We start from the raw sequence: 27,985 nt of genomic DNA on the forward strand, positions 1-27,985 counted from the left end.
CAGTCTCTTCTGTGGGCTCTGTGGGCCCAGTTGCAGCTGACCTGTTGATTTGAAAGACACAATGATACAAGTTGTATTGTGACATTTACCTCCAGAAGTTTACAGTGACATTTCGCAAAGACCTCATACCTAGTTGTTTTGCAGTTTTTGCTGTTTTGACAGGTACCCATGCTATTGGTTGTATTGACCAGACATTTGTGAAGAATGCCAGTTCTATTTTAGTCAGGCAGCTGCTGCATTTAGCAGTTCATTAGCACTTGTGAGGATGGGCAGAGAATACCATCTTGCCACCAGTGCAGGCAAAACAGAGGATGGGCAGGATGTGGCTTTGACCATTTTGAGGCCTAGGTGATTGTTATTGCAAGCAGACCCAGGAGTTTGTTGTATATGTGTTTGGAGTCATCATGTGGTCAGTGCATTGTGAATGTGTCTGCAGCCAATACCATTATGGTGATGCATATTGAGGGCTTGTTAATCATTTATGTTGCACACTGGGTGAACTGTCCTTCCTGTCAGTAGTTTCATTTGGGATAGCTGATAAAGAGTGAGCTAGGTGGCCAGCCACATCTCTGACTTGAGTATGATCTGTTTCGTGGTCCCTCCCAAGTGAGTATACAGCAATTGAGAATTAGCAGGCAAGACATTTTGGACAAGTGGCCACTGTACTACTTTTTGGAGTTACTTGGACAGTGCCTCCTGGGAGTTGTATTCAGGTCACTCCTCTAGTTCCCAACACTAGCAAAATGTTATCCTCCCAGGGTAGTAAACTTCATTTGTGAGTTCAATGACATATGCATTCAGGCAAGTGGACACTGGGCTGGTGATAGGAGTCAGCAAAACAGGGCCCATTGGGATTTACATTCAGGTCACTCCCACTAGTTGCCAACACTAGCCAAATGTTATCTTCCCAGGAAAGTAAACTTCCATTGTGAGTTAACAAACAAGGGTATTTGGACAAGTGAACACTGGGCATGTGTTTGTAGCTGGTGAGACAGAGCCTTCTGGCCTTAGCAGCCATGTCACTCTCTCTACTTCATACACTTGCTAAATGTCATCCTCCCAGGTGATTACACTTCTTATGTGATTTCCCAAACATGAGTCTTTGGAGAAGAGAACACTGGACTGGTGGTTGGAGCGACAGTAAGAGAGCCTCCTGAGAGTTGCAGCCATGTAACTCCCTGTACTACACACACTGTACAAATGGTATTGTCACCCCCCCCCCACCAGCAGCAATAGCTGCAAACGTTTTACAAGAAAATGGTAATAAACTAAGAATATTATTGTTTTCTTCTAAAAGGGACAGGGCCACGGGCTGTGACGAGCACGGAGGGAAGTGCACAGCACTCCCCCTGAGTGTACATGTATGTTTGGCCGGCCGTCTTGGGCCGGCCAAACACATATGCGTACTAGGTTCTCTCCAAACCAACAACGCAGGCACTGCTTTGCCGTGTTAGAGAGAGCAGGCAGAGACTTTTACTTCCCTGGCTGGGCGCTCCGTCCAATCCTAGCGCTGCTTTCATGCGGAAAGCCGCATGCACTCATTTTAGTACACCCACTTGACCAATGTTCTCCCCCAGTAGGTACACTTCAATTAAGAGTTCACTAACAGATGTATTTGGACAAGTAACCACTGTTCTGGTGTTTGGAGTTACAGAAACAGTGCCTCGTGGCCTTAACAGTCACGTCGGCCCCTGTACTACACACACGCCTGCTGGAAGTTGTAGTCATGTCAGTCCCTGTACTACACACACTAAACAAATGTTGTCCTCCTGGGTGAGTCTACATCAATTGTGAGATGCCAGACAGGGGTCTTTGGTCAGGTGAACACTGGGCTGGTGAGTGGAGTGACAGTGAAGGTGACAAAAGGCGAGCTTTGAGCATGCATGACTTTACATTTTGGTGACATTTTTAGTGTTGTGACTTACCAGCCTCCACTCCCCCCGGTATTCCTGTCAAGCCCTTAGGATGGCCAGGACCTTCTCCTCTCAGGGATGGCGTTGTAAGGGAGCAGGGGGAGTGCCACTGCCAGTCTTCTTAGCCTGCAGCTGGTACTAAGAGACCAGGGAACGGATCTTGCCTCTAAGGTTGTCCCATCTCTTCCTGATGTCCTCCTTTGTGTGCAAGGTGGGGCCTACAGCATTCACTCTGTCTACTACCCTATCCCACATTTCCATTTTCATACTGAGAGGAGTGTCCTGGACTTGGGCTCCAAACAACTGCGGTTCTACTCTTATGATTTCATTCACCTTGACTCTTAACTCTTTATCAGTGAAATGTGGATTTTTGATACGTGCCATTGTTGAATAAAAAAATTGCTACAGGTGACAGCGACTTACTAAAGAGGGGTGGTGTAAAAAGGTGTGACTGGACAAAAGTGTTTGCAGAGTGTGGTATGGAAAGTTGACAAAAAACTGTAAGGGTGCCTATTCTATGGTGTTTAATTTTTTTATGTGCTCTGTCTTGCTGGGTCGTGCTGTGAAAATGCAAAGGATTGTGGTGTGTGAAAAGGTGTGTTTTATAGTGTCCTTTGCAGGTGTGTCAAGTGTGCCAGCTGGGTTGTTTTCAAATCCATCCAATGTGGCGTTGTTCATTACTTTGGTGACCACGAACCACTGTGGTTCGGACCACCATTGGCTGACTACCACGGGTTCCCACCACTGCAACTGTGGAATTGTAATACAGTGAGTGGTTATTTGCGGGGTAGACGGTGCTGGAGTTTGAACCCACTATTTCCGGGGGTTCCGGGCCACTGCCGGTCTGCATTTTTTGCTTGGAGGTCAGTAGTCCTGCCTGTATAACTCGTAATACGGCAGTATAAAAAGACCACCAACATGGCAGTCTTTTTGGGGCCGCCATCATGGAGGTCTAGAGGTCTGACCGCCAAACTCGTAATGAGGCCCTAAATCAGGGTGAAGGAATACCTGCCAGCTGTTGAGTGAGAGGATCTGAAGCCCACTTAGCAATTTTGCTCTGCTCATAATAGGGTCTTCATTGTAGCTAACAAGTAATATTGCTGTATCAGTGTATTACCTTGTATACTGTACGGCACTCTGCTATCCCCCAGTCATGTACGTGCTTTATGAAACTCTCAATAAATAAATAAAATAAATCTTAGGGTAAGGGTAAACTTGCGACATACTGTGTTTAGTGAGGCCAACAGGGTAACTCACGGAGTCACAGCATATATGTGTGAGTTTTAGGACCCCAATTTAATGTAACAGATGTGTTTGCTTTTGTGGTTGTGATGTCATGAACAGTGGTATGCAATAAACCCACCTACAGACTGTGCCTCTGACAAGGCAGCTGTTCTACTCAGATCAAAACAGTGTGACGGGACCACAAATGTGGTTGACCACAGGTTTCAAAGATAGCGTGATTTGATGAAAGGTTTGCATGTCAGCTATGTGCCTGCTGTCCCTCTGTGAGGCCAAAGCGTGTGGAATCTGCACAGGAAATATTTTGTGGGTGCGGCCTGTGAGTACAGTAGTAAATAAACGCAGTCAGGGGCGTAGAAATAAGTAGGCGAGATGAAAACTTAGGTTGCGGCAGAGTTAGCTATGTAGGGTGGCTATGTAAATGGCAAGAATACGTCTTCAGCTTTCCTGTCACGTATCTCCTAAAACACAGGAGAAGAGCAAATCTGCTTACAAATCGCCAGTTATGATTTCTGGTTACAAACCACATCTTCATCGTCAGCATTTAAGTTGGTGAAAGTTGCTTTTCCTGCACGTTTGGAGGGTAGACAGGCTGCTTGGTGGGGAACTACATAATTATAAACCCGACTCTCATTGCAGAGACGTTAAATACATAATAGCGCTGCAAGATGTTCCAATGTGTGGCTGAAGATAAATAACGTATAAGGAGCACAATGGGCACGGGGAGGGACTAGGGGCCAGATTTAGAAGAAAGTGGTGCATTAGTACTGATGCGCCACTTTTCTAGCTTTGCCCATGCTCCATCTAACAACACCATGTGCGCCGTATTTACAATATGGCGCACCATGGCGGTCGTTAGAAAAGTAGCGTCAAAAGTTTTGACGCAATTGTGGCACTTTGCTACACTAGCATCAACAATGCAAGGAGGCCCATTGATTTCAATGGGTGCATCATTTTCAAACCTGCTCTGAGCAGGCATTAAAAATAGTGCCAAAAATGGTGCAGTAAAATGTTGTAGATTTCACTGCGCCATTTTTGTGGGCCTCCTAATGCCGGTACTCCCCCTGCATACATTATGCCTAACGCGCTGGCATAATGTCGCACAAGGAGTCGCAAAGTGGCGTAACGCGTGCATTGCCCCACTTTGTAAATATGGCGAAGTGAAAATTGCATCCTTGAGCCACATTAGCGTAAAAAAAATTATGCTAATGTGGCACAAGGAGGCACTCGGACATTGTAAATCTGGACCTACGTTTGTGAAAAGCAAAGGGAGAGAGCCTTTTAAGAGAACTCACAGCATGGCCACAAAAATCTGCACAAACCTGCAATGCTCAACCCAACACTAACCCACGCCTGCACATCCATCTTACAACTAGTGTCCAGCACACGTCACATCTGTTTTATGAAGAAAGGAGCACACACAATAAATGTGCATGCTGTACAACTTTTAAAAGCCATCTTTCTTTCGCAGTCAGTGAGGCCAGACTAGAAGGCCCAGTAAATTAGTTTTGCAACCTATTTATACTACAGAAAACAAAAAAATAAACATTCATTTTTATTAATGAATCTACACTCACATTGTCATCTTCTCTTAAAAGGTCAAAATATATTTTACTAAACTACAGAACTAACAATCAAAAATACCTTTTTTAATTTTTACTTTTTTTTAGCTTGTTATGTTGTTTTCCACATATTAATGTGTAACTAAGCTCTGTGTTGTAACTTCTTCCCCAGCCTGGTGCCTTCTGAATGACTAGGCCACACACACAGCTGATACAGAGTCCTTGGGCCAAGAAAGGTTCTGTGCCAAATCATGCAAGTCACTACATCTCCCCCTGTGTTAAATGAAAAATTACACATTTTTAGAAAATCATTGCACATACACAAATATCTATATATAGAAACATGTGCAACTATATCTTTTTAACTAAGCCTCTTGGCAAATTTGATCAGTCCACCCAATCTGGTTACTGTAAGCTGTAACTCTCATCTTCTATGTCGTAAAATGCTAAAGATAGTAAGAAATCAGCAACAATCACTGAGTTTTTAGAATCAGTCTTTCTGTCACCATCTCAAATTGAAGACCGATGAAATTCAGGCCTGATGTGAAAAGAGTCTCTGGCAACATACTTCCCAGGCCAAGGGGCAGTCACACTGTGTCCTTTGGTAGACACTTCTTGGAAAGGTTCAGTATCGTAAAGAGCATCAGATTTTCTTTTGCATAACTGTCTAGTGTTCACCAAACCTTTTCTGAATGAGAGGTCTCTTGCTTGTTGCCTCTTGTCTGCATAAACTTTCATTATTTAAGGGCCTCATTATGAGTGTGGCGGTCCAAGGGCCACCACACTTGCGGTGATGGTCGGACTGCTGCACTCCAGGCGGTCAGACTGCCACATTACAACCGTGGAGGCCAGACCCACCAGAGGACCGCCGTCCCCGCTGTGGAACATCGTTCCCGACAGGCTGATGAGTTGTACTCAGCCACGGCAGTGCTGAACTCAGCGCCACCATGCTGATTACAACTCAGCCTTCCGCCATCCCTTCCATAGTGGGGACCCTGCCATGGAAAGGCCGGTGGAAAGCCAATGTGGGGAGCCCCAGGAGGGGCCCTGCACTGCCCATGCCTGTGGCCCCCCTACACAGCACCATCGGAATGCTTTGCAGAAAGTGAGCATTCCGATGGTGCTGGTGTGCTACGGTTTTGGCCTTGGCTCCCTTAAGGGAGCCAAGACCAATATTGTAGCACTGTTCCTGCCGGTCAGCCCGGCAGGAACACGTAATACAGTGTTCCTGCCAGTCAGTCCAGCTGGAACATTGTAATACACTTGGGGAGGACGCCACCGGTATGAGTCCTCCCCGCAAGTTTCACAGTTGGCTTGTCCGACTGCCAAACTCATAATGAGGCCTTCACTCCCTTGTACAAATCATGTTTTCACTTCTGTCTCTTTCTGTAGTCCATTGAGGTAACTGGTTGCCATTGCTGTCCTGAACATAAAAGTCGCAGGACCTTTACCTATGCTCAAATGGGGAGTCAACCAATAAGCTTGTAAGGTAGAATTTAATACTGTCGTTAAAATCAGCTTCTCAAGAGTTGCACGTTGTACTGCTTTCTTTAGCGTACAAATAAAACGTCCAACAAGTCCATTGGCTTGTGACCATAAGAGTGTAATCGTTTGATGATTTATCTTCAGATGCTGCAGAAATTCTTTAAATTCTTTCCTGTTGAGGGTGGGCCATTGTCAGACTTTGCAATGCTCGATTACTTGCTCAAGTGTTGTGGACGAAAGATCTGCGACCAAAGGAAAAAAGTGAGTATTCATCTAGAATCGCCATTAAATGATGTCCATTATCAAATGCACCAAAGAAATCAATGGCTTATCTCTCCCAGGCATGTGTAGGGAGTTCTGACATGTTCAGAATATGCTGAATACCTTTGGTTGACAGGCAATTGCATATGTGACATGCCTTGAGTTCTTTTTTAACTCTTTCACCTAAGTATGGAAACCAAACTTGATCTCGGAGAGCTCTCTTTGTGGCAGTAATACCACTATGTAATTTGTGAGACTTTTTGTTGTCAACTCTCCTGAACCAGGATCCTCAATAGTTGCAATATAACTCCTTCCTGAGTTATGGGCAATTCATCTTTGACATTTTTGTGTTTTTCATATTCGCCATCATTACCGAGAGGTCAAATGTCTTTAGTCCACAACTGATGTGTAATTATGTCTTTTAACCTCAGCAGGTCACTATCATGACTCGTAGCAGTGACAATCTGGGCTAACGACACAACAGCTGGTGTACTTGACCTGAGAATGAAATTGATGCAGGCCTCAGCTGTCTTGGATGGAGTATCATGACCTTGGATATGCACTCTTGAAAAGTAGTCAGAAATCGATGGTCGATGCACAATTGTATAATTGTACTCTTGCAATCTTAGTCCCCATCGCTCAATCCTAGGAGGCATCTTGGCTCTTGGAGTGCCAAAGATGGTCATCAAAGCTTCATGATCAGTTTTCCAGCATAAAAAGCTTTCCATACAGGGATACATGGGAATGCTCACAAGCTCATACCACAGCCAAACTTTCTTTCTCAGGCTGTGAGTAGGCACATTCTGTTTGAGAAAAACTTCTACTATCATAGACCACAATATGTTGTCTGGCATTCGGGCATCCACTATGCTGTGCAAGTATATTGCCTCACCCAACTGGGCTAGCATCAACTACAATCTCTGTATGAAGCTTTGGACTGTAGTACGCCAGTTCCATTACATTTTCAAGAGCATGTTTGATTCTCTTGAAACTTTTTGCACATTCTCATGACTATTTAAACAAAACATTTTTATTTGTTGGCTCTCATAATGGAGCACAAATAGTGTCAATGTCCTTTATGTATCTTGAACAGTAAATGGCCATTCCAAGAAAAGAATGTACCATAGAAACATCTTGTAGGGGGTTCAGCATTTGTCAAAGCTTGTACTTTTGCAGGATCAGGTGTCATACCCCCATCAGAAATATTATGGCCAAAGAATTTCAGTTTTGTCTTCACACTTGCATGGAGGCGCAATACCTTTTTGTAGAATCTTGGTCATAGTTTCTTGACCAACAATACGTAGACTTTTCCATGAAGCTTTCTTTCCATTCACACGCTTCACACCAGCTGAAATTGAGCTTTGACTCCACATACGCCAACCGTTGATTCAGCACTTTGACGAAGGCACATGTGGCACGCACAAGCAGTTTGCTTAGACCATGGCAAAGTCTCCAGGAGAGCACTTTCTTCTTCACAGTACTTATCCCCTATCTCGTTGACAGTTGTAGCGTCTTCCCCAGCCTGGTACTCGCTGACTGACAAGGCCACACAGAGAGCTGTAAATCACATTTCTTTATTTCTCTGCGTGTACCTGTGAACTTCAACATTCTAAACAAAGCTTTCATTACATTATATTCTAGCAATTACGTCACACTAATACAGAGTCCTTGGGGAGCCAGAAAGGTGCGGTTCTAATACATGCAAGACACTACAAATGTGACAATATTTTTAAAAAGACACTTAGGTAGTCTTTTTGATATTGGCGGTAAAAACCGCCTCCCGCCATGGCTACCATCCGGCCACCATATTATGAGCACTGCCGGACTTCCGCCACAAGAAGGGCGGAAATCCGGCAGTGTTCATGGTGGCGGATGGTGGTAAGGTGCCGCTGCTACCACCAGCACCACCACGCCAGTTGAACATCGCCAGCTGTATTATGACAAGTAATTCTGTCTGGCGGTGTTCTGCTGGTGGGGCGCTGCTGGCGTTAGCAGCGCCCCTTCCTGTTCCCTGCTGGAAGACCTCCTCAACCAAGGTAAGTTGGGCTTCTGACAGGGGAGGGACATGGGAGGGTGGAGGGTGTTGTGTGTGTCTGAGTGTGTGCATGAATGTCTGAGAGAGTGTGTGAATGCGCTTGTGTGTGTTGTGTTGTTTGTGTAGTTGTATGTGTGTGAGTGAATGCATGTAAGAAGGGTGAAGTGAGTGTGTGTCTGCATGTCAGTGTGATTGTGTGTAAGAATGTTTGCGAGCATGTCTGGAAGTATGCGTGTATGAATGCCAGTGTGAGTGATTGGGTGTATGCGTGGTGCATGTCTGCGGGTGTGTGTGTGTATGGGGTGGGGGTGAGTGAGAGGATTGGAGGGGGTGGGGTGTGTGTGTTTGGATCGGGGGTAGGGGGGCGAGTGAGAGAATCGAAGGGGGTGAGCGGTGTATTTGAATGTCGGGGTGGGGGTTAGTGTGTGTATGGGGGTGGAGTGGCTTTGGATGGAGGGGGGCTGGGGGGCATCTGGTGTGTGTTGGGTGTGGGGGAGCCGCCTACTGGTGACAGGGAAAGGATTCCCTGTCATCGGTAGGGCCTACCACCATGGCTTTCGTGGCTTTGCTAACACCACGAAAACTATGGTGCTAGGCAGGCTCATAATGCCGGCGGTGGTATCTCCAGCCCGGCAGCTGATACAGCCATGGCGGTATGAGTGGAGAAGTGGCGGGTTGGCTGCAGCCAACCCACCATTCTCATAATGTGGCTGCTGCTCTGCGGCGCAGTGGTGTGACCCCTAACTCGTGCACTGGTTTGCACCATTGCTAGCACCCCGAGGTCTGTCTCTTGGGGTTATTTCCTAAGTCCTGTTGGCGAAAAGTAGATTCTCGGTTTCTCAAACAAATCCCCCAAGCCTGCTCCTCTCCCCCAACAGATCCACTTAGCTATTATTGGTTCTACTTCTTGGGATTCCTCCTTAGCTGAAGAGTGTCTGACCACCCACCGTCCCCTCCATTTCATTCTTTTTTCTCCTTTGGCATCTCCTAGTGGTTATCGGCAGAACCGCACCCTGAAACAGTTTGATTTTTCTGTTTTCTTTTTCTCTTTCCACTTTCATGTTGATATGTTGGCCTATATGGTTCCCTTTCATCTCACTCTTTTCTGACAGTCAGACAGAACCTGAGTCACGATCCAGACAGCCTCATCTCAGGGAACGTCACACAGTAGGATGGGTTTCGATCTTCCATTGGGTGGACTCTGGTGGTGGAAACTGGGGTGCCTTGGGCTGTCCCTAGCACCTTATCTGGGTCTTTGTGGTGGGTCTTATTCCCTGTCAGAACCACCTGATTGACCACCCTTCCTTTCGCACTAATTGGAGATGTTATTATCCCTGACTTGTTTAATCACCCATTATTGTTTATGTTGTCCTGCTTTGCTGAGTCGCCATTTTTTAAAATCTGTTATCCTTATACCATGTTCTGCTCTGGCTTTCAATTTTTCTCTATATAAATGCCAATAATCACATGTTTTAAAAAAAAGGGATTTAGGGACCACTGTCTTACTACTTTTAGGCATCCCACATTTTAAGGTGTAGTTTTGTTCACATACCATACAAAACTATTGATGTTTAATTGTGAATTAATAGTCACCCACTGTTAAGAGGGCAAGTGGAGTATAAGTTGCCCAGCAAATAAAATTTATTTACATGAAATAAGGAACATGAGCATTCATGAGTTTAGCCTTTTCTTGCCTTTCATTTTTAGTGAGAAAGCAGGGACCTGTGGGACCAGGGGCAAACAATAAGGAGGTTTTGGCAACTAGGTAGGCACAGGAAGAGAATCCTTTCACTAGAGGAGCAGGGACTATACACCAGCCAGGAGGTAGCACCCAACCAGAGACTGACTTACTTCCAATCCAAGAGACTCCAGACGGAAGCTGTGAATACCACAAGTGCTTGGTCGATTTGGACACCAAAATGATGCTTGTCATGGCCAACAAAAGCTTATATGAAAGGTATCTGAGGAGCAGGCCACTCTGGTATTGAGGCCTGAAACCGCCCCTCCACCATTAGTACCACTAATGCAGATGCCCAGTAAGATGCTCTGGGGTAGACGGTGAGATTTGACTGTGACACACATGAGCCCTAATATAGCGTCTCACTCAAATCCCAATCGATATGTGACCATGGCTGCTTTCCAGGAGGACACGAGGCAGTTGATTGCTGGTCATTCAAGAGGTAGAAGAGATGTTAAGGCACATCGAAAGGTACATGCGGACCAGCAATGACACCTCTGCTATCTCCTGTCCTACTAAATAGCAGCAATTTCACTTTTTCTGATTCCCAACCCTCCTCTACCTGTGTTGTGTGTCCCACTAGTGTCACAACCTCCCCAATATCATGGGTACACAGTACAAAGTCACACTATACTCCCACAAATTGGAAAGCAACAGTTTGGGCCTGGAAAAACGGTGTATGAGAAGAACATTAATGCATTACAACTCTTAGGTGAACCACAGCTGTTGAAAGAAAAGTGCTTCCCACTCACACAAAGAAAGGCCAAAGAATACACAAAAAACTCAAAGAAGACCAAAGATAGCCTAGTGACTTGGCAAAATCAGAGCTATCATTTACATTTTGGAGCCATGTCTCTTAAGGTCACGCCCAGTGGACCATGTCTTGCTTGGCAACAGTTTACTGTTCTACAGCAGCTGCCAGCAAGAGCTCAAGGGCTTACCTACGACTAACCAGAGAATTCAGGTACCTGCTCTCTGCCAGGGTTTTGGCCCTTTACAGTCCAGACTGGAAACACTTCAGGGAGGCAGCCAAGATTTTCAGCAACTTGGATAAACTAAGAAAGAGACAACAAAATCAGCTGAGAACAAGTTTGGACACATATAGAGCCTGAGGTGGAGCTGTGGGTGGTCCTAATCTCTGAAGAGGAAGAACAGAAGCTACCAATAATTTTTCTACAATTTGTATTGAACATGGTTGTGGTCTTTCCTTTTCTGTGTTTAGGTGATTTTGTTGTTGTAAGTGTTATTGTTAAACGGTACACACTCTCTGACACATTACCTTGCATTATTCTCATACATTTATTAAAATGGTTCACCAATAAACCTGTTTCTATGTACATCACAGTTTGCGAGAGGGATGATTTAAAAAAAATTAGTGTGTTGTGTGGATGGATCTGAGAATGGTAGATAAAAATGGGGTTGGCAGTTGGCACCCATGCCCATTGTGGTCAAGGGGGTTGTCTTTATGCAATTCTGTCCGTCCTGCCATTTAAGGAGATGCTGTGGATGTGGAGTGGGAGCAGATGGGTTTGTGGGGGTGCAGGTGGGTTGGTGGTAGGGGTTGTGGTTGTGATGGGCTCTGTATGTTGGTGCTGTGATCCAGCTGACTTAAGAGCATGACTTGCCCAAGCAGATTGACACAGGCACCTGTTTGATATATTCTGTATCGCTCGCATTGTCAAGGTGTGGCACCTTGTATTATCCTCACTTGACACAAGGAAAATGTTCCTGATGAACTTCATTGTGTATTGACCAAGTTCTTTAATGCCCTCCTATTTCTCAGTCAACCTTGGGACTTGTTCCAGGTAGCTTTCAGGGTTACACTGGGTTTCTTCCATTTGACAAATATTCCCTGCCAGATTGTTGCCATCTAACAATGCCAGATGTTGTCATTACATACAGGGTTGATATCTAGGAGGTTGTGCAAGAGCAATTGTTGAAGGAAGGTGAAGTACACCTCATCAAGGATTTCTTGTTCCTCAGAAGATCGAGAGATAACCGCAGTTGAAGCTACATTGGAAGGTGGAGTTAGTGAGCCAACTTGAGGTACCTCAAGTCTGGGTTCAGAAAAGTCCTGCATAGTCTGGGCAAGCATCTATTGCTTTATAGCAATTGCCTGGTGAAGTGCAATCCACAGGGGTTCCCTTGAAGGGAGACTGCTGGCCGGCTTTACATTTTTTTTAGATGTTATCCTCGGTGGGAATGACAATTTTCTCTCATTCTGCAGCTGTGGAGGCCACATATAATAGGGAATAGGGGTTTCTCCTGGAACTGCACACCATTCTCCGCTTGTGAGTGATATTGCATAGTTGGCAGGAACTTGGTTACCAGGGGCTAATAGAAAATGGAAATCTATTTAGTAAGTTTGTCATCACAGATATTACATATATCTAAAACAGAATATTAACTAGCAGGGAACGATTGATGTTACCTTAGCATAAGTAAATCAATAATTTATAACATTAGTGTGAAAAACTGGGTTATTAGTTGAGGGATGGTGGAAGCCCCACCCAGGCAGCGAACTAGCCCTTGCAGTCACTTCTGGAGGTCCTGGGTTCAAGCAGAGGGTCCAGTTCTCCTTCAAACAGCTAGGCAGGCCTTCAAGCAGCAGGCAGTCCTATGGTAGCAGCAGGGCAATTCTCTGGGAGTTTAGGCATCCTTTTGAAGTTTTTCACAGGCCCAGTCCTGTACTGAAAAGTTGTTCTGAGGGTCCATTATTTATACCTGCTGCCAGCCTTTGAAGTGGGGGGAGATTGTGGGCTACCTCCACATCTTGTTCCGGAACGTTCTTCCTTTCCCCTGCAAAGCATCCAAGACATCGGGGGTCAAAAGAAGCTAGTGTCAGGTTCCTTTGTGTGTGCTGGAGACAAGCCCTATGAAGTGTAAATGTGGAAGGGCCAGTTCTGCCCCCAGCCATGCTGGCAGGATGGCCCATACCAAGTTCTCTTTGTCTCACTGACTTGCAGGAATACACAAACCCCAACAGCAGAGCCATTAACACTCATGTGGCCCAGGACGCTGGCAGCAGGCACCTAATAGTTAGGGCAACAAAATGTCAACTTTCTAAAAGTGATATCTTCAAAATTCTGACTAAAAACCATTTAAGAGGATTTAAATTAACAATCAATGTGAATATAAGCATGGCATGTTTACCTGCTTACAAGCAGGTTTGCACTTATAAAATGCAATAATATAATCCAATGTTACCCAGTGGGAAAGATAACCCTTATAGTGGAGAAAAAGGGAGTTAGGTGCTTTTAAGCTACTGGGATATGTAACAATTAAATCCAGAGGTCTTAAAGTTTACATGCAATGCACCCTACCCTACGGGCCTTTAGGGCCTACCTAAGAGGTGACTTCTGTGTATTATAAGTGGTTTAGGTCTGGCAAAGAGTTTATTTTGTCAGGTCGAATTGGCAGCTTAAAACTGCACTACAGGCTGAAAAGACAGGCCTGAGGCATGTTATAAAGTGCTACTTTAGTGTTACTTTAATGAGTGCTGCAGGCCCACCAATAACATTTAATTTACACGCCCTGGTTACATGCAATACCCCTTTACTAGGGACTTCAAAGTAAATTAAATATACCCGTCAAGTGTAGACCAATTACACCATGTTTACAGAGTGAGCACAAGCTCTTTCGCACTGGTTAGCTCTGGTAAAGTGCACAAAGCCCTAATGCCAACATACATACAAATGGGATATAACGCTGCCTTACTTTCTCCTACCACAGATACTTCCTTTGTGAACAGCTCTCTAGATGTCAGTTTCTGAACTTGTGTTCTGAAGGTGGTAGATATGTCCCTAGATCTAGCAGCTGGTGAAAAAAGTTTAAAAAAACTAGATTTATGACAGTGGCACTCAGAAACCCTGTTATAGGCACAAATGCATCAAGGATGAAAGAGTACCTATAACATTTTATTCAAATAAAAAAATGATCATGTATTGTTGACACAGACCTACCTGACTGATTGATGGTAGAAGGCAGAATTGCTGCTTATAAGATGTCCCCTGATGTCATTGGTTGGGTTGGACGTGGAGCTACTCCCAGGATCATTATATTAGTGAAGCTATGGAGAGAGACAAAGTTAAGAAATATACCCTAAAAAAATAGTGTCTGTGTGTACTGAAATATTACTGCTACTCAGAATATGAATAACAACATAAATACCCCCAGGACAACAGCAAGTAGGAAAAAGTAGTTATCTGTATGCATATGCAGACATTAGGTGAGAGAGTTTTAGGAATGGAGGTAAAAAATAGCACTCAACAATTTTGTGCCATTGGCACATAGGTACATATAGTAGTTGACAAGGACAATAAGCGTACATTTACCAAACACGCCGCACAAATATGTTTAGTGACTCAAGGAAGAGAAATTAGAATATGTTCACCTATTAAACAATATTTTGAACACCTGCTGATCATGAGGTTTATATTATGTTATTGAACAATATGGTAAAAATCCTTACACCAATCCACAGAGAAATGTTTTCATAGAAAGTCTAACCTAGGTTGCTGACATCCATCTATTGTTTGAGGCCAGCCCACATTTCAGCTCACAGGTTAGACTAGAAGGGGAGGTAATGGCAGGCGGTGGATGGACAGACAACACCAGCCCTTCTAAGTCAAACAAGACATAATATGGATGAGCACATTTGAGGTGTTTTCAATTACAATACATGTGCTGAATACACATTTTGTGTCAATGTTGTTAAAAAGAAACATTAATAGCCTATTGTCAGAAATCGGGCTAAAGGTTGAGGTGTACTTAAGCCACAACCACAATTCTTGTTAGGGCGAACCACAGTAATCACTAAATTGACCTGAGCTTCACCCACTAGTGGCTTCGCACAAAAGCAGTTATGCTTAACTTAGAGGCAATATGTAAATTATTTATGCAGCACTCAATCAACAACAAAGTGGTAGGTAGGTAGATAATCAATCTTTATGCGGTTGAATCAACAACAAAAGATAAAAAGCACTACATCTGATCATACAAAAGAAAAGTTAAAATAGAAACAGTGTTAAGACAATAAGCAATTAAAATGTATGTTAGTATCTAAAGGTGATACTTCTCGTCGAAATAACTACTTATAAACCATCCATATCTTCCCTGCATTCTATTGCTGACTTAAATAAGGAGCAAGCACTGAAACAAACGTCAGGGCTATAAAGTTGTTTCAAGTACAGTAAGGCTGTGGTACACTTCACAAAACACAAGTCTTTTAAAATCAGTTTAAAAAACATTGTGAAATAGTACCTATAACATTTACAGGCAAATAGAAAGTGCATCAGTGATTGTGCAGAGGTCCCATCACAGGGGCAGGCAGAAATACAGATTCCTCACTGATAGACATCTGCCTGAAAACACAACAGCCTCCACTAAGTGCCTGGAATGAAACAGAACAGAAGAGATCTTTCCCTCTTATTTAGATCCAGGGCAAGGTAAAATGCCAGTTCAGGAGTGCTAGACTTACTATATAATCCTTCACTGGACATTTAATTAATTACAGGTCCAAAGATTGATTCATGCAAAAGTCATAGAACTTGCCTTCTTGTCTTTAATCAATAATTTGTCTGAACCAGCTATGACGTGGGGTGTATAAGATAGGTCAGACAAACCTACATCATGGAAAGTTATGTGTACATAGTGCAATGCAGGGGATAGGGAGACCCCTATCAAGCTTGAGGAGGTCTAAAATGACTTTCCTGTTAAAACCGGCCTTAATGTTTGCCCAAACAGTGACCTCTAGTAGTTTTGGGACCAACTTAATCCTGTCTGAAACATAAGGTAGTTTCAGCTCTGAATGAAGGATATAATGAGAGCTGGTAGGTAGGAGACTGAAGATACGCCTCCGATATTCCTTGGTATGCAGCACAGAAGGATTATTTTACCCCCAAATCCCCGCTCCATGCAGAGTGGCTGGGACATACTGCTGATTATACATTTTTTAAAAGGGGGAAACTGGGCCCTCAAAACCAGGCAGTAAAACATTCAGGATGGCCCCAGCTGCCCTGCTGAGTTTCATTCATGAGACGTTAATCTGGGGCTGCCACGACTCTCCCAAACGAAAAGTGACCCCCAAATAGCAAAAGTTATTAACACACTGCTAGAAATGGGTCTCTAGTTGGCAGAGGTATGCACTCTGTCCAAGTAGGGACCACAATCCTAGTCAGGGCAAGTCACAACACAACCTAAATTATTCTGTGCTCACTCTCCGGTAGATTGGCACAGAGCAGGCAGGCTTAACATAGAAGGTAATGTGTAAAGTATTTGTGCAATGTAAAGTATTTGTGCAATCACCCATACAGTAACACAGTGAAAATTCCACAAAAAGTACTTCACATCAGTTTAGGAGAATCGCTAATATTTATCTGAATTAAATAGGACCAAAATGAAAAAATCTAATATGCACAAATCAAGATATCACTTTTAAAAGTTTTAAATGAGTCTTAATCCACAAGAATCAGTGGTTGTATCCTTTTAAAACACAGTACCAGGGAGGCGTCAAAAATAACAACGCAGAGAGGCAGTAGAAGGATGAGGTGCATCAGAAATAAAGCGATGCTTCAGATTTTCCGACTCTGCAGAGGTGATGCCTTGATTATTTCCACGCATCAAGGTGATGCGTCAATTTCCAGGAATGCAGCCTTGGTTCCTCACTGTGCTGCGGGGAAAGTTTGACACACAGGGACAATGCATGGAAAATCCAGTTCACCATTAAGTAGGATTTCTCACTACCTTTCCAACCATACCAAACATGACAAGTCTATTCTTCTCAGATCAAATATTACCAATTCAAAGCATATAAGGGAATTTCTAAAGCTGGCCTATGAGAAGAGCAGGCTTCACAGTAGTGAAAAACGACTTTGTGGGGGAAGGGGTTTCACTACCAGAACATGTAAAACATATAAGGGGGTTTCACTACCAGAACATGTAAAACATATAAGTACATGCCCTGCCTTTTTTACATAACTAGCACCCTGCCCTATGGGTTACCTAGGGCCTACCTTACGGGTGACATATGTGAGAAAAGGGGAATGTAAGGCTTGGCAAGTCGTTTTAAATGCCAAGTTGAAGTGGCAATGGAACGGCGCACACATGCCTTGCAATGGCAGACCTGAGACATGGTTAAGGGGCTACTTATGTGGGTTGCACAATCAGTGCTGCAGGCCCACTAGTAGCATTGAATTTACTGGCCCTGGGCACATCTAGTGCACTTTACTAGGGGCTTATAGGTAAATTAAATATGCCAATTGGGTATAAGCCAATGTTACCATGTTTTAGGAAGACAGCACATGCACTTTAGCACTGGTTAGCAGTGGTAAAGTGCCAACAAGGTCAGAAAAAGAGGAGGAGGAAGGCAAAACGTTTGGGGTGACCCTTCAGAAAGGGTCATTGTCCAACACACACCTCAGGGAATGACTCCGAAATGACATGGATGTCATTATTCTCTTCCCTGGACTGCACCACCTGATGTGAGACTTCCCAAAATTAGTTGCTGAATCAAGGGTGTCTATAAATTAAATAAATGATTCAGTTAAACTACATAAAGCTTTTGGAGTTATAGCCAACAAGATAGAATAAGCCAGTACCAAAGAGTTGGCAATTTTTTGGACATCATCAGTAGCTGCGCCCAATTGAGGACATACATTATTTATATATAACATAAACAGAAGGGGTGCAAAAATACACCCCTGACAAACTCAACGAGCCAATGGAAAGGTGTTGGAAACCTCACCCACTAAGTCATACCATACTTTGGCATGTAGGTTCTCACGCAAAATATATAAAAAATGTACAAGGGTATCCTCAACACCCATCTCCAATAGCTTGAGCCAAAGCTTGTTGCTGTTAATGGAATCAAAAGTTGTGTACAAATCCATAAACTCTAAGTAAAGGGGACAGTGCCTAGTGGTTGTGAATTTGCCCAAAAGCATCTGAAAATTCAAACATTGCTCCACAGTGCCCGATCCGGAGCGGAAACCATATTGAAACAGAGACAGAATATTATTTTGGAGTGTCCAGTCTCTAATCCGCGTGAAGATTACCCTGCCTATAACCTTTACAGTGCAACCAATAAGGGATATTAGGCGATAGCATTTGGGTCGGTTTCTGTCCCCTTTTTGAAAAATAGGGATGATAATGGAGAGCGCCCATGATCTTGGCATCATATAGCAAAAGAAGGTATTAAATAGGTTTACAAATAAGGGGCCTCAAGTGTCGGTATTGCATTTAAAACGGTCCACTGGGACCCCATCCGGCCCTGAAGCCTTGCCACCCGGACTTTGTTTCATTACTTCCACTACCTCAGGCAGTGTGATTTGCAGGGGTGATATGTTACCCAGCTTATCTCTCAGCAAACTTGTTAACAACATGTCTTCAGCTACCTGATGGATGGAGGAAAAATGTGCAACCAGACTGGGACAGTTATATTACAGGTTACAAGGAGATTATTAGGGGTATCGCTCAATCGGATGTTACTGACTATCCCATAACACTTTAGTACTGTTACTCGAAGCTGCCGTCCCATGTAATTCCCAATCCTTGGTAAAAAGGGAATTCTTCCTACACCTGAGGGTAAGTCTGCAAATATGCCTTACCTCCCGAACTTCCAAAGGGTCCCTAGTGTTCCAAACAAGATCCCTTCTCAGAAGGCAGTTCACCAGCTAGCAAGAACTGTCAAACCACCTTGGGCACTTAGAAATCGGTTTGATTGGTTCATCAAATGGCTCAGCAACAAAGTGAAAACGCAACACAGAAAAACTCCCTCATCAGTATAGTAATATAGAGTACATTTTTAATAAATAAACAATACAAGAACAACAAAAATCCAATCAGTAGAACTGAATTTATGGAGTTTCAATGTTTTAAGTAAAAGTAGCGCCAAAAAGCACAATGCGTCAAATGTTATGTTATGTTATGTTATAATGGTTTATATAGCGCCTAAACTGCCCAGAGGCCTCGTAGCGCTTATACTGCCATGGCGGAGATGTACTGTTTATGTTCATACAGGAGTTTAGATTTTAAATAGCCAAGTCTTTAGATCCTTCCTAAAAGACATCTCTTGTGGATTAGATCTTATCTTGAAAGGGAGGTTGTTCCAGAGCAAGGCACCTTGATATGCTAGTGATCTTCCTCCCCATCTTGCTTTCCTCGCTATTGGTACTATGGCCAGGTTAGCTGAGGAGGATCTGAGTGTCCTGGCTGGAATGTAGACCTGTGCCAGTGTTTTAAGCATTTCAGGACCATTATCGAATATGGCTCTATGAAAGTGACAAAGGGTCTTGATCTGAATCCTTTCCTCCACAGGGAGCCAGTGTAGGGATGCGATCCCTGTCCGTATCGAGTGTTGTCTAGGAGTTTTTAACAGCAGACGTGCCGCTGCGTTTTGTACCCTTTGCAGTCTTTGAATCACATATCTCGGAGAGCATATAAACAAGGCATTGCCATAGTCAATCCGAGAGCCTATCAGTGCCTGAATAACCAGTCTTCTGGCAAAAAACGGTAGAATAGTTAAATGGGGTTATATGGCTGTGACAGACTGAGACAAAGTCACAAATTCAAGCCAATAATGATGGAGCACAGGCTGGGTACGGGACCGATTTTGACGTGTTTGGCAATCTACCTATTGGTACTTGGACTGAGATACTCTACATCTCATTCAATGGCATTGTTTAATGTTGAGTTGCTTTAATTTCGATAGGGCTGCTGATCAAGAGTTGCAAGGAGATGTGTTGAGCTGTGCTGTGCTGCGTAGGTTCCGATGAAGACAGGAATCAGGAGCTGAAAGATGCTGCAATCAATCAAGCAATCAATCATGTGTGTGCAATAGGAGGTCCTGGGTCAAGATGTGTTGTGCTGCATTGGTTCCGATGAGGCCGTTAGTCAGGAGCTGTGAGGTGGTATGATATGAGGTCCTGCATCATTCTGTGTCAAGTTGTGTTGCACTGCGTCAGATCTGATGGAACCCACAGTTGTGCCAGGAGGAGGGTACCCTGATGCCAGCAAAGAATCCAGCACCCGTGTGCACCTCTTGGAGATCAGGACTCACTCCAGCAGAGACTAGCAGCAGGACATAGGCAGGTCCAGTTGACAGTGTGCAGCTGGGCAAATGCAGGACAGGCCTCTGGACCTTGTTACATTCTTGAAGCTCAGAACAGAAGTCCAGTTAGCGAGCCCTTGGACTCACCCTGGTTGTTATGGGTGCAAGAAGCAGGTCCAATCTTCCTTACTCAAGCAGCAGGCCAGTCCTTCTTGCAGTAGGGCAGCAGAACAGTCCTTCTTCTGAGTCTTCCACAGGTCCAGAAGTGATCTGAAGAGTTGGTCTGAGGGTTTAATATTTATACCCAGTACCAGCTTTGAAGTGGGAGAAACTTCTAGACTTCCCTCCACATCTGATTGTGGAATTTCTTTCTACCCCTGCCCTGACCGTGAGGTGTGTGAGGGTGACAACAGACGAGTGTGAAGTCCTTTGTGAGTGTACTGAGCAAGCACCTTTGAAGTGCAAGTGTGTCAGATGACAGTTTCACCTCTCCCATTACGTTAGGATGGACAATCCTGCCAACACTCAGTGTGCCTCTGTCTCTGAGGAATAAACAAAGGCCAACTGCCAGCTACACCTACTCATGTGACCCAGGATACAGGCCTCATGCATCAAATAGCCAAGACAAGAAAATCTCAGCTTTTTAAATGTGGCATTTTTAGAATTGTGATGTAAAATCTGACCTTATCATTAAAGAGGGTTGTAAATTACAATTAATTTAAGACCAAACTTGATGTTCCTACCCGCTCCCAATCAAATGTTATCACTTATTAAATGTAATAAGGTAACCCATTGTTATTCTGCGGAAGAGGTAGGCTTTGCAGTAGTGAAAAACAAATTTAGGTTTTGTTCACTTCCTGGACACCTAAAACTTAAAAGTACGCGTCCATCTTTTAAATACATTGCACACTACCCTAAGGGCTGTGTAGGGCCTAGCTTAGTGGTGACTTATTGACAGGGCTATGTTCTCAGGAGAGGTACCTTCCAAAGCCCATCTTCTGACAGCATCAACTCTGTATTAAGGTCAGGAGTGATCAGACGAGAGGAAGGTTTGGAGAGGTACTCCAGGGAAGGAGATCTAGAACAATATGCAGGGTGAAGATGAGTAATCATAACCAGAGAATGAAACTCTTACTATAACAATATATATGATATGCATGCTTTTATCTTAGCTGTGGATGAGAATGCGACTAGGGACTATGAACTAGACTCTGGCTCTCTTGATGCTTTACATGAGTCATTCTGAAGAATGACTATAGTTTCAAACCAAATGTTATTGTAGTCATCCATATTTAAGAAAGTCAAATTACTGATCCAAACAAATGCCAGATATAGAACATCAAATGTTTCCCACAGTAATTGTTCTGTACTTCATGACATACATCGGCGCTTGACTCCAGCACATGAAATTACAGTATCTTATGTGCTTTTTTCAAATGCCAAGCCAAAGTTTCTTTAGCACCAGAATTTGCCAGGGGATTCAACCCCCTATGTCCATTTGTCAATACACTAATCTGGCAAAGTTATAACAAGGCGCTCATCCGTTAACTCAAAAGCCTCCTCACAATAGAATGAAAACTTCTCATGCCTTCCTGAACAGAGCGCTAGTATAGAGTTCTGTTCTGAATCGCTCTCCAGCCATACAGGCTAATTACGAGCGACTGAAACAGGACGTGGTCCCTATTTATACAAGAGACCCAGGATGGCGCCTGAGATTGACTTCTTTCAGGATCTCGATGCATCATTCTAAAAATGCGAAAGTGCTATAGCATTAACCTTCTAGTGATAATAGCTCACCTGGAGCCACTAAAAAGAAATACACACTATGAATGTGCATAACAATGATATAACTACCATGTTTTGGATCTGGGTGCAAATGGCTTAAGGAGGTTCTATACAGTTATCCAGCTAAATACATAGTGTCCTTGCACATGTTCAGCATTAATGTTTCTGGGTCCAGGAGTAGTGTTGCTGTTCCCATGCTTCTATCTCTGGGTTTGCTTACAGAGTAGCTTCTTTGCTGCAAGGGCTCATGCATTGTGAGCAGTGGTCGAGGGTTCCTGATTCTTAGTTTAGTGCTTTATAAAAAAAGCCCAACCACACCACATGGGGAATCGCATAGTGGCTGCAGGCAACCAAGGGTGCACAAACTAATTTAGAAGGATGGCCTGAGAGTTGAGCCACATAATATATGTGAAAAAGGAAGGTTGAGGCCTGGCAAAAGGTTTATTTTGCCAGGTCACGATGGCAGTTTAGAAGTGCACACAGGCTGCAATGGTAGCCCTGAGACATGTTGGAAAAGGCGTCTTAAGGGGGTGGCACAATAAGTGCGGCATGCCCACTAGTACCCTTTAATTTACAGGCCCTGGGTTCATGTAGTACAACTTTACTAGGGACTTATAAGTAAATGGGTCAATTAACTGTAAGCTAATTTTACCATGTTGAAAGGAGAGAGCGCCAGCACTTTAGCACTGGTTAGCAGTGGTAAAGTGTACAGAGTCCTAAAAGCCAACAGAAACAGGTTCAGAAAATAGGAGGAGTGAAGGCAAAAGGTTTGGGGGTTACCCTGTAGAGAAGTCCAAGGCCAACACCTGTTAATTCCAGATTCAAGTGGCCAGAGTGCTTCAAGCAAACTGAAAGGGAGCATGCTTGACCAACAAAGGCAAGGCACAAAAGTATAGTTGTGCATGAATGTGTCTGCAATGAGGAACACGTAATGGATTTAGCCAAGCAGGTATGTGTCTTAAGACTGAGATCATGGGAAATCAATAAAATAACATTCGGATTGCAGAAAGAGTGTAAACATTTCAGCTGAGCAAGCTAATCAACACTTTCTTATCTTGAGAGACAAGATGTCAAAAAGAGGCTTGAATAAAAAAAGATCGTAACTTCCTTTAAGCATTTGCAAGCACAAGCAGAAAAACATGACTGAAGAAGTCTACACTTACACTGATGAAAAATTATTATTTCACAACATATATAATAAACTTACATTAATGTCAGTGCTTTGGTATGACAAACAAAGACACACACTTCTTTAGAATGTGGTAGTGACATTGATATCAGTGTGGCATACTTGGGTGGGTGTCAGTTAAGAGTTCAGGTGCATGGCATGGTGGCCACCCTGCCACAGGAAAGGCTACTCCTACTCTACCTGCTCCTGCCAACACACTGAAAATAAAAGCATAAAAGTAAGCTAGAGTGTATGAGAATTAGTATAATCAATTTAGAAACTAAAAAGGGGATAAAGCTGAGTGTAGGTCAGATGGGTGCCTATCTTTGAGGAGTGAGGAGAGTATGGCATGAGTTTGAAGTTTAGAAAGTTTATGAAGTTTATATATAATACAAAGAAAGTGCAGTTTTGGTTCTAGTCTGACATTGCGTTAGGATTTTCGGGAACAGACAGGCCATATAGCAGGCCGGGGTAGATGGTGGGAGGGGTGTATTCATTGTGCTAGGTGAGAGGGAGAGAACATTTGAGTTCACCTCCAGAAAGAGCCTGTGCCACCTGCATTATGGAAGACTTCATATTCAACCATCTCTCCTCCTACTATTTCTTTTTTGATTTCCCTCATGATGCGCTAGCATAGTCTGTCAGCACCTGCTACATGGCCACCTTCTCCGTTTCACTGAGGGTGCATGGAAGTTGAGCACGTTTTGCTTAATGTTTTTTTTTTACAAGGTATGTAACTACAAAATCTGCCTTTCCCTCAGTGCCGTTCGTTTTCCTCTTGAGTGGAGTAACCTGTAGCTGGTCTCTTTCACTGAGCAAAGTAACACAGTACAAGGGAAAGAGGGCACAGCTTAAGGCGTAGGTTGTACTAATGTACTACTAAGGGAAATGCCTGTTAGGTGTGCATGATTTAAGTGAGGTCAATGCTATTGCTCTATCTTTAACCATTCTTAGATTCCATAGTGTTCAGACTACAGGCACAACTCAAAACTATGGTTGTGAGGGGCCTATTGGCAGCTTTGTGGTTTTATATTCAGTCATACGAGTCTCCACTCTCTCCTATAAGGGACTGGAGACTTGTAAATCATGCTACTGGGTGGAATTTCCACCCGTGAATAGTGAATATCATCTGGGCAGAGATCCCTGGCTAGTCATAGGCATGATATGCGTGCGGAATAGTCATTTACATTGGTGAATCAAGCGCAAAGAGTGGGGAGCAGAAAATGGCCGCCAATTCAGATGGAGAGAAATTAGGCGTATTGAGCAACACCCTGTCAGCTGTAAAATCTTAAATGAAATTAATTTCAGAGAAGTCAGATCTTTTTGCAGCAAAGAAAAGTAGTGTTTTAAAACGTTTCAATGAAATCACATTTTGTTGGATTCGGAAAGGTGTTTGTTTTGAGGTCAGATTAGCCCTGCGGCCTCTTATTTATGACAACATTAGGGCTGTTTGTACATGTGCTCTGTCATACAGTCCAAATATATGCAGCTATCGCACTGTGTGACAAACACATGACTTCAAGGTAAGGTTCAGTGCAACACCTCAGTGGCAACAGAAGCATCACTGGAGCTCTTAATTTAAGACGTATTCGCCACCACATTCTTAAACAAGATGGATGACAAGGCAGCTGGTCACTTAATAACAGGTTCCACTTCTTGAAATGAGGCTCGCTATACACCAAGAGCTGTGTGGTGCTAAGAATACTCTCACGTCAGGCAAGTGAGGGGCATATTTATACTCTGTTTGCGCCGAATGTGCGTCAAAAATTTTGACGCACAATCGGCGCAAACCCTGCCCCATATTTATACTTTGACGTCCGACCCCTCGGGTGTCAAAATTCCACCATGTGCGTCATTTTTTGGAAGGGGGAACCAGCCTTGCGTTAATTATATGCAAGGTAGGCGTTCCCTTCCAAAAAATGACTTTAAGGCCTGTGCCCCATATTTATACTCTGACGTCATTTTGATGCACAGGAGGGGGTGGGCCTTAAAAAACGACACACAGCCTGATGGGCACCGTTTTTTAACTCCTGGGTCAGGGCAGGCGTTAAGGGACCTGTGGGCTCGGAAGGAGCCCAGAGGTGCCCTCCCCTGCCCCCAGGTACACCCCCTGCCACCCTTGCCCACCCCAGGAGGACACCCAAGGATGGAGGGACCCATCCCAGGGAAGGAAAGGTAAGTAAAGGTAAGTATTTTTTTCAGATTTTTTTTGTGGCATAGGGGGGCCTGATTTGGGCCCCCCTAAATGCCACTATGCCCAATGACCATGCCCAGGGGACATAAGTCCCCTGGGCATGGCCATTGGGCAAGGGGGCATGACTCCTGTCTTTGCTAAGACAGGAGTCATGTCAATGGAGGTTGTGCGTAAAAAAAAATGGCGCAAATCCGGTTTGAGGCCTGAATTTTGCCTCAGACCTGACTTGCCCCATTTTTTGATGCACAACCCCCATTTTCCCATACGCCGGCGCTGCCTGGTGTGAGTCATTTTTTTTGACGCACACCAGTCCGCAGCACCGGCTAACGTCATTCCATAAATAAGGCGCCCAAACCACTAAGGCATAATTTTGAAACCACGCAAAGCCACTTTACATGGCTTTGAATGGCTTCAAAAATATGGAGTACCCCAACGCACTGCAAATTGCTGCATTGTCTTACTCTGCTCTAGGTAAGTGTGTCATGGAAATTGTGGTGGGCGTTCCCATGCAACTCCCATGGATTTTGCTGTATTCTGAGATTTACAAGGACTTCTTACGCCTACCCAGGAGAGGCGTAACAAGGAGAAAAATCTTTATTTCTCGTTTCCTTTTGCTATTTCAATGTATGTTGCATTCTGCAGCACACATAGAAAGAGGAAAAAGCCTCTCAGGATTGTTTTGTGCAGGAAAGCATCCCTTCCTGCACAAAAACATTCCTGTATACAATGCAGGCACCCTTTCAGCATGGTGCAAGGGTGCCTGCAATGGTGTCAGGCTGCCATAAGGGCGCTAGCGCAGGAGGAAAGGACCGGTATGCGCCATATTGGATAAATATGATGCATTCATGCCCTTTCCTTGTGAAGCAGGGCAGTGCAGCAAGATAACTTGCTGTGCTGCCCTGCCCCACCACACTTATAAATATGCTCTTCAGTTTTTATTCACAGAACTTGGATCTCCAGTTAAATGAACTAATGACAGTCTATTGACTTCTTGCACACTAAATTGTATAAAAACACATTCAATACCACTAAATTTAGGTGAAGCAGCAAACTATTGACATCTGCAAGTTAATTATTTTTTAATGTATTTATTAGTTTTCTTTTTTTTCTCAAAATTATTTTATTCGTTTTGCAAGTAAGCACATTACAACACACGCCCTTCCCCTCGCCCTCCACAGAGTCAGTTAGATAGGCAGTCCTTCATTGACATACGTTTGCATAAAGCCAGAGCACAATGTCCAACAAACATTAATATAACCGTACGTATCACACACGGAGGCGTCAATGCCCAGTAGAGGCCTCCCTCTTCGAGTTCTCCATCAAAAATGCGGAACTACTCATCTCCTGAACATAGTATACTCTCTGTATGAGGTCCTTCCATCACTTGCAATAAGTGGATTTCCACCATTTTTCATTCCATTCTACCACCCTGGTCCGTCTCACTGTATATCAATCTGTGACGTGCTCCACATTCCGCTTGTACCCATCATGTCCGTTCCCACAAGCACTGCTTTCTGGTAGGAGACTGACTGGTCATCCAACGAAGTGCTATTCATTTCTTTGCAATGGCTAAACCTAATTCCATCATGTTTTCAGCATATTTAGTATGTTTGGATTGAGGCACAAGGCCCAAGAGACACTGTCGTATCGTGGGAGACAAATGCATTTCAGTTATGTTTCCCAGTACCTAGGTCACTGCCACCCAAAAGGTCCCCACAACTGGGCACGTCCACCACATGTGAAGATAGGACCTGGAGTCAATCAGCATTTGGGGCAATTTTCCAGTCTGGTTGGGTTCAATCTGTTCAACTACTGTGGTGTGACATAATCCCTGTACATACATTTATAGTGTATCAAGTTCAATCTCATATTACGAGTCACCCTCCTACAGTTGCTCAGCACAAAGGCCCAGTCGTGCTTGCTCAGTGCCCTCACCCATGATCTGTCCCAGTGTGTCTTCAGTACCACGATGCGTGTCGCCATGTGTGGGACAAAAAGGCATTCAATCATGAAATGAGTTTAAACTATTCTCCCATGTCCAGCAGTGCATGCTTCACTGTGTGTGTCAGGTTCCTGCATAAACCCTGGCCAAGCCTTTATTATGGCTGCCACCAATCTAGCATATGCGAAGAAGAAGCCGCCTGTAACACCCCACTGCTTGCAAAAGTCTGCATACTTCAACATCCTGCCATCTGCATACAGGTCCCCCAAGCACCATAGGCCATTGTACTTCCCCCTTTGTTTCAAATGCAGTGGTGTGGAGGGACTTATGGCAGTGTGCCAAGGCACCATCTGCTCTAAGAAAATATATGCCTTCCCCTCCTGTCTTGTCATGGGGTTCCAGTATAGCTGTCGTAGCAGCTAATCTAATCTAAGAATTTAGGACTCAGGGGTGTGCAATGGCATGTGCTGCAGTACATAAAGTATCCTCTGGAGCATTATGATCTTGCTTATTGCTATTCTTCCCATCAATGACATTGGAAATCTTAACCATTTTAGTATGCGAGTTTCCAAACTATCTAGAAGTACTCTCACTTTTGAGTTGGACGTTTCA

This window comes from Pleurodeles waltl, chromosome 6 (genome assembly GCF_031143425.1).
Source record: "Pleurodeles waltl isolate 20211129_DDA chromosome 6, aPleWal1.hap1.20221129, whole genome shotgun sequence".
Lineage (NCBI taxonomy): Eukaryota > Metazoa > Chordata > Amphibia > Caudata > Salamandridae > Pleurodeles > Pleurodeles waltl.